Genomic DNA, 9,033 nt, shown 5'->3' with positions numbered 1-9,033 from the left:
TATATATAGGGAGAGTTTACGAAAAAAACAACAAAAGACGAAGACAGGTGGTGTACAAAACAAACAGATGTATTAGTATAACGCACAGGAATAGAAAAAGTCTTTTACGTTTCGAGCCTACGCTTTTCTACAGAAAGGGACACAGAAAAAAGGAGAGAAACAAGGAGAGAAAAAAATGTGTGTAGTGGCTAATGATCTATCATATATACATAGATATACATACACACGCACACACACATATATATATATATATATATATATATATATATATATATATATATATACACACGCACACACACACATATATATATATATATATTCATATATATATATTTATATATGTATATGTATATGTATGTGTTTATATGAGTGAGTATATATGTATGCATGTGTATATATGAGTATATATATGTATATATATGTATACACACAAACACACACATATATATTTATATGACGCAATACCCAAGTTTTATGCATGCTACGCAGGTATGCGAGAGATACCTCAAACACTTTCATCAGGTACAAACCACTTATCATAAGGAACTAAAAATTATATTGAGAGCAGAAGCGCGAAAAGCTGAGAAGGATGTGTATGGAAAACGTGGAAGGTTAATACCACAGATAAGGAGACTTATATTGCATTACGTGAATGCGTATTTAAAAATCGCAATACCTATCACATAGCTCCCTTCCGACATAAAGACGAAAGCAAAGCTTCGTTGAAATCTAATTCAACAACACATGTGATTAAGTGGAAAATAATTGAAAAATCTACACTACATATTAATGGAACAATTAAATGTATGTTATGTTTAGCAGAAATACACTAGGTCCTTTTTAGATCTACTACTACAGAGCTCTACGTCTGGAATTTTCAGCTGTTGTAAACGTATTCTTTTATTCTTTTACTTGTCTCAGTCATTTCACTGTGGCCATACTGGAGCACCTCCTTTTTTTTAGAAGAAATCGACCTCAGGACTTATTCTTTCTAAGCCTAGTGCTTATTCTATCGGTGTATTTTGTCGTTTTGAAGAACCGCTAGTTGATGGCGACGTACACGCACGAAAATTGGTTCTCAAGCGATGGTGGGGGAGGACTAACACGGACACACACGCAAGTACACACACACACACACATATATATACATATATATATATATATATATATATATATATATATATATATATATATATATATATATATATATATATATACGATGGGGTTCCTTCACTTTCCGTTTATCAAATCCACTCGGTCGGCCCAAGGGTATAGTAGAACATACTTGCCCAACGTGTCATCCAGCGCGGCTGAACACGGAAACACGTAGTTGGTAAGCAATCTACTTTATTTCAAAATTTTTGCCATAAATCCATGACACAGAGTAGCTTGCGGGCTGGACAAAAACATTGATTGAATGATGAAAAAAGGATGATATTAATGGGAGAAGACAAAAAACGCCCGCCGACTTTTTGCTCCTCTAAAACATAATTAGCTTTCTTTTACACTGAAAAAAACAACAAAACAAAGCGAGGTATTGAACCTCTTACTTCAGTTCTTACAATTATTGTACTTAATAGTCTATTTAAAAATTAGGGCGCTAAGCCTCTTACACACAAAAACATACAATACACAATATAACACTGAGGTTTTCCTACCTCTTGTCACTATTCCTCCCAACATCGCTTCTGCCCGTATCCTCCGCCATCACCTACACCTCATTCGCGTCCAAGGTGGGTTCCGAGTCGGCGTCGCCCGTTCACAAACGATATCCATCATTGAGTATCTACAGCCTACACATCACGGGCAACGGTATGACCTCCACAGCTATCTGCGGAAGCCATTCTGGATCCCGTGTGAAGGTTAAAGGTACTCCCTTATGGTGCTTTTCCACCACCTTTTCTATATCTCCGCCTCTGTAGAAGAAGACCAATAATTCTTCTTCCTCCGGGGTCGAGGTAGTCAATTCTACCGTTGGTGGCACAAATCCCATCAACGGTATCTCTTCCCCTGCCGGTGGCACAACCCTTACCGACGAGGTTCCTGGACATTCCGTTGCTATGTCACCAACTGCCGGCAATGTCCTGTTTCTCTTCCTCTTTTTTGTCTTCTCAACTGAGGGAGGGTGCGTCTCCTCCGTGACCGGAAGATTCGACTCCCCTCCCTCATCCCTAGGATCCTTCGGTGAGCACTCATTGTTGCTCAACTTCTTCCTCTTGCGGCTCTTCTTTGGGGAGTCCTCCGCCTCCTCGACCGCTCTCATTCCTTCTTCTACAGAGGTCTCAATCAACTGCTCTAGGACATTGATTTATTCCTGAGGACAGTTTTTCTTTATATGGTCAGACTCCAGGCACCGATGTCACCTGGGGTGGGCAAACCTCAAGAATCACCGGGTACATGCACCCGGCCATTTAAAAAAAATCTGGCATAACCAGATTCATGGCTGATTGGGTCCACAGGGTCAAAACAGCTTTTAACCCAACCCAATCAGCCACAGGAAGAATTTTCACATTGAGGAGTTTGGCTCCGCTGTCACCCAGACCCCGACGGATAGTATACTCTATCCACTCGGGTTCAATTCCGGGTGGCAAACCACAGACCCAAGACCTCGTCAACTTCTTCCTACAATAAGCGGGAAGAAACAAAGTTTCTCTACCCTCAAACGGCTGGCTCGCAAAACTGCAAGCCTCTTAATGGTCGGCAGATGTTCCGCTAACTTCTGCTCAATCAGCTGTTTTGAGAAGACGGCAATGGTTCTCAACACCACCGTCCTCTCCTCTTGCTGTCTGAGCCACTCCTTAGGTGGGACAATCTCCCACTCTACAACCTTATTTTTTGCCATGTTCTTCATTAAAACGTCCAAAACAATAGCTCACAAATTTCAAAAAGAAAAGAGAAATCAAAAGCAAAGAAAAGATAAGAAGAAAGCAAACAGTTCAATAAGGAGAGTCACAATTAAAAATAGAAAAAAACAACAGTTCAACAAAACGCAGCAAAAATCTTCTGGGTATTCAGGTACTCCAAGCCCTATGGTACTCCGATTAGAACCTGGACTGCTCCACTTGAAATACAGCTTTCCAATTATTGGTAAACGTTGTTGTAAAATACACACTATTCGCAAACAGCGAACAACTGTTGGTGGCAGTATACGCCCCCAAACTATACTTCTCACAATGAGAAAAGTATTTTCACTTAATGTGAACAATATTGCTTAACTGCAAGTCCTGAATCCAGTGAGGACTCCTTGTTTGTAAAAAAATATTACCACAGACAACAACCCCCACTGGTCCCAAGAGACAAAAGCCTTACCTTGCAGCAGCTACTTTTTCACCGGCTAAACACCGTCAACTACCTTCTTCAGTGCACAACACAATAACGCATGCTTACACTGATAACAAAGACTCATGGGAAGTAAGCAAGCTACTAACCACACAGCCTATGTCTAAGTATATTTTGAAGAAATGGAAATTTCTGCCTATATCTGATAAACTTGTGGATATCTTTCCAGGCTTATAATTTAAAGTCTAACGAGTATGACTGTTTTGCCATTTTAATTAATTTTAATTCCTACTTTTACTTTTTCGTTTTCCGTTTTTCCACGATTTCCCTATATTTCCTTCTCCGATTCTGCGTTTCTTCTCTCATTCAATTTTAAGTTCATTATGATACGCAGATTGCACCTGATGAATACGTTTGAGGTAATTCTTAATATGTGCAGCCCTTAGTAGTCGATATAAACATGTATTGTGTGTATGAAATAATATATATATATTTCACCAGATTCAGTAACTTTGGTGATTTTTCCATCACGGAACAGTACATTATATACATAATGATACATACATACATACATACATACATATATATATATATATATATATATATATATATATATATATATATATATATATATATATATATATAAAGTATATAAATGGAGTTGAACACAGATGCTATTCAAATTCTTTTTTTCAGGGCTAAGTAAATTGGTTTGGTATCTTAAAGACAACAATAAGGAGTTTAAGTTAGATTGGTTCATCCTGTCCATATCTTTCCCTCATGATAAGGGCAAAGGATTTTGTAACATTTGCAACTCTGAACTCTTCCATATTCTCTTCTCTAAGAATCACATTGTTAACACACTTATAGAGCGATCTTACAAATGTAAACACTGACACAAACATACCTTTAGCTGATTTTAGTGATTTTACCAGTCTTTATAGTTTGAACAGTTAGTTCGACTTGCACTTTACTTCAATAGAGAAATCTACTTCCAAGCCTTTGAACACTTTTCAACCAACATATCCCTCTTTATTTGTTCTCTACTTATTATTTCCTTACCCCTTCTCTTCCTTGTGTCTGCCTTTGACGTCGAATCTACTAACGGTCTTTTTTAAAAACACTTAATAGCATTCTGTTTATCATTTATGCAGTCATCAAAATTGTTATAATGTCTTGTTGTTGAAATAGGTCCTCTTTCTTTCCTGATGAGATGATAGCATTTTACACCGTTTATTCCTTGGAATATAACCAATGTTGTCTTCGAAACATATGTCGAAAATTAAAGAATAGCATTTGCGTTCAACTCCATTTATTTACTTATACTACACAAATTACTGCACATTAACCCGGAGTTTCTACCTTTGATTAGGTCGCTACATCCTTGTTACTTGCGTGAATTTTGCTACCCTGGAAACAGTTTATTGAATTTTCCATGTTAACGGTAAACAAAGGATAATTCATTCATCCATTTATATATATATATATATATATATATATATATATATATATATATATATATATATATATATGTATATATATATATAAATATATATTCATGTATGTATTCACAGACACTCTCACACACACACACATATATATATATATATATATATATGCATGTGTACATATGAAGACATTTGTGTATATATATGTGTATATGTATGCATGTGCTTCTGTACATTTTGGTAAATGATGAAACTTAAGGTGGTATTTATATTTCGATATAGGTACAAATATTTTTTCGCTGTACAATATTACGCTGCTTTCTGTTTTTAACTGTGAGAATAATTGAAACATAAACCTCAGCGCTGTGATTGAAGAACTCATAGAATTTAAGGTTATATGTAGACTTCTGTCAGGACTGGGCAAATTTCGACAATACATACCGGCACACATATTTACATACCGGCAATACATACAGGGACACAGATTTACAAACACGCCCACACACACGTACAAAGAAACAAACGCACACACACACACATAAGGTATAATATGCACATACTTTTAAATGTGCTTGAACGAATGCATACGTGAGGTTGGATGTACTGCATGTATTTTTATTTATATAATAAGCTTTTTTACATATAAATATTTTAGTATAAAGATATTAAGTTTCACATTCGTTTCGTTAATGGGGACTTCCCTCTATATCTTTGTTTATCATAGATTTTAAAAGAGAATTGCTGTTTTCTGGTTAAAGTCCATCTGTGTTAAGATGTGTTTATGTGTTTAAATATACAAAGGCACATATGCATAACTATATTTGTGAATGTATATACATAAACATATATACATAATGCACACACACTCACACATGTGCGCGCGCGCATTCACGCTCACATGTATGTATATATACTAGCATTATTATAGTGCTAGTGCATGTATATATGTGTATATTTATGTGTACATATTATATGTACATCTATATATATACACCTACACATAAAATACAAAATACAAAGTTATATCTTGATATCGCTAGTGATAACAGTACTCAAAATATATAACAGACTGGAATTGTAGGCCTGTCTCTTGCAATTTCGATCAATTATATCTTGTCCTCCCTCTTGTATAGAAGTGTGGCTACAATCCAGCCTACCGCTACTTCTGGGGGGACATTTTAAATTTTTATCCGGGACGTCCAACGTCCCAGATATACAGGTAAAAATAAAATATTTCCACTTTCCAAGGTTCGAGTCGAGTACTCCCTTGCACACTCTGTTGACTCGAACCTTGCTTCAATTGTGGCGAATTTACCTCCTCTGGTTAGATATTTTTCATAGTCGCACCAAGACACTTTTCGATTGTGCTTTCCTCCAGGTGTTCAAATCTTTTTTTCTCTACATTGTATACTTTACAGACAATAGTATTTTCTTTAATTTAATTTTTTATTTCGTTTGGTGGTGTAATCCTAGATTCACCGTCTTTGTCGGTGATCAATCCGAAATAGGTTTGTATTTTTTCCATTTTAATTTTAATGAGTTCACGCCCGCCGACGGCTGCAGCGAAATTCGTTTTTGGACTTTCTTCTATCGAAGGCATTCTAACAAAAACGCTTCCGTGTAAACGTTGAAAATATTGTCAATTTCCTGAAACAGGGCCACAATTCAATTTTTAAACAATAACCGAAGCTCCTTCTCCCAAAGGTGGAGGGCTACAGTTTACAATTATTTAACAAATGCAACACAACAACGTTTCTCTTACGAGGAACCAACATACGTGATAACAATAGTTAAACAGTAATAATAATAGCAACAAACCTTACGGTGAATCAAAAAGCAGTACGCAGTTGAAGCTATAGTCCTTTATGTATAAGAAATAAACCAACAGCAGTACTCAGTAGAAGTGACTGTTCGAGAAAACTGACATTACATACAGCCAAACTTCATATAGATACTTAATGCTAGCTAATTAGCAGATAATATAATGTAAAAGCCGTGGTAAACGGTATGTGCACAGCTCCATCTGGACTATTCCAATTTCTGCACACTAATATTATTTTAAATTTATTCCCATTCATGTGAAACCACTTATTCAAGTTCAAGTCATTGATGCAATTTTATACCAATTGCTATTTTTACTTTTGTTATGTTACTATTATATGATACTTTATATGATACTTTATATAATAATTGTTATTATTATCTCTAATTTTTATTGTTAAGGTGAAAGTATCTGACATAAAATAGAGAAATGTTTTTGTTTCACTTTTAACACGTAATACTGAAATAGTGGAGAAGATATGATATTGCTATGGGCTCGCCCTAGGCAAGAAGCTGAACATTTTTTTCCGATGACACTCCCCGGACCCTAAGTAATGCATGTGTAAAATTTGAATGAAATTGGTTGTGTAGTTCTCAAGTTTTAGGGAAACATACAGACAGACAGATACACATTCTCAGTTTTATATAGAGAGAGATATATTATAGAGGTTTCATCGTCAATGCTCAAGTTTTCTTTCTTGTGCTACAGAACAAGCATGGTTACACCGCTGGCAGTATGCATCCAAGAAAGATCAGAGGTCCGTGATCGATTATCTGAATGTGTGAGATGGGCTGATGTTTATCTTATGTCTTTACTCGAATACGGGGGTCTGCGGTCTACAGCCTGGAATTGTGATGTGTGAATCGGAGATCTAAAAAAGCCTCACAAGTATACAGCACGAAGAGAGGGCCGGATAAACATAACCCTCCGTCAATGACGAGAAGATTCAATAATCTCGACGAATTACCTTAGGGATGTTCTCGAAAAATCTGATAAGGTTCGGCATGCGAAATTAATCACGAGAAACTTCACTACAGCGATGTCTGTTCGAGATGGGTACAGAGATAGCTTACCGCAACGCATACGCATAATTAACCACTATAAGGACAAGGACGAAGTATCTTTGGAGAAAACGGTCACAAGAGATGGATGACACTAATGATGATGACATCATATCTGCTGCCGAAAACCTTTTTCACCATTATCAACGCATCTTCTCCAATTGGATGGAATATGCGTGTGGAGAGCAAGGGGGACTACTTTGAAAAGTAAACCGCATTTGGACACATTCCATGAGTGTATCAGGTAATGCACTTTTCATTCGATCTTCATGCATAAATATGTAGGGAGACACATGCAGATATATATCTACATATATTCAGAGAAAACTAAAACATATCTACCTATCTCTCTCTCTCTCTGTATATATATATATATATATATATATATATATATATATATATATATATATATATATATATATATATATATATAAACAACTTATAAACAAGGGCAAAAGAAATATATATATATACTGATAACAGACTTTAAATCGTCAATTTCCACATATCATTATATACTCACTATAGATACACGTCGTGCTGAAATCGGGGAAGCTAGCCAACAGAAGTTTTCTATATATATATATATATATATATATATAGTAAATCCTTGAGTATAGTCCGCCCTTGAGTATAATTTGGGTGGGGGCTGTACTTCTGAAAATCCTAAACCTTGTGTATAATATGCACCCCTTCTCTAACTTGAGTCGTGAGTAATTAAGCCAGCAGCAGCTACTTGCCGGACAGCAAATAGAGACTCGGACATTGCTTAGAAAATATTTTTCCTTTTTAACTTCGTGTATAATAGGCACTAGGGATTTTGACCTTTAAATTTTAGGAAAAAAGTGCGGATTATCCTCGAGGATTTTCTGTATATATATATATATATATATATATATATATAAATATATGTATATATATATATACATATATATACATATATATATATATGTATGTATATATGTATATATATGTATATATATATATATATATAAATATATGTATATATATATATATACATATATATACATATATATATATGTATGTATATATGTATATATATGTATATATAGATGTATATATATATACATATATATACACACGCACATTCACATAAATCTACAATTTTATAATGAATAAAATAGAGCATTTAAAGAGTAAATAGAAGAATAAAGAAGTAAATAAGAAAACAAAAGGTAAAGAAGAATAAATGCAGGATAATAATATTTCAGAACTCATCTTTTTGCAGAGAATATGGGTGTTTGTCGTTATTTGCATGAAGGTACAGGTCCTCGGTTAGAATTCTACGTAAATCCATGCGGTATTTTGGCAGTATTGTGATGATATATAGATATGGATGACTAGGTAGATAGATAGATAGATAGATAGATAGATAGATAGATAGATAGATAGATAGATAGAT

The sequence above is a fragment of the Octopus sinensis genome, linkage group LG6 (assembly GCF_006345805.1).
Source record: "Octopus sinensis linkage group LG6, ASM634580v1, whole genome shotgun sequence".
NCBI lineage: Eukaryota > Metazoa > Mollusca > Cephalopoda > Octopoda > Octopodidae > Octopus > Octopus sinensis.
The sequence above is the reverse complement of the archived record's forward strand: the minus strand, read 5'-3'. Positions refer to the sequence as shown.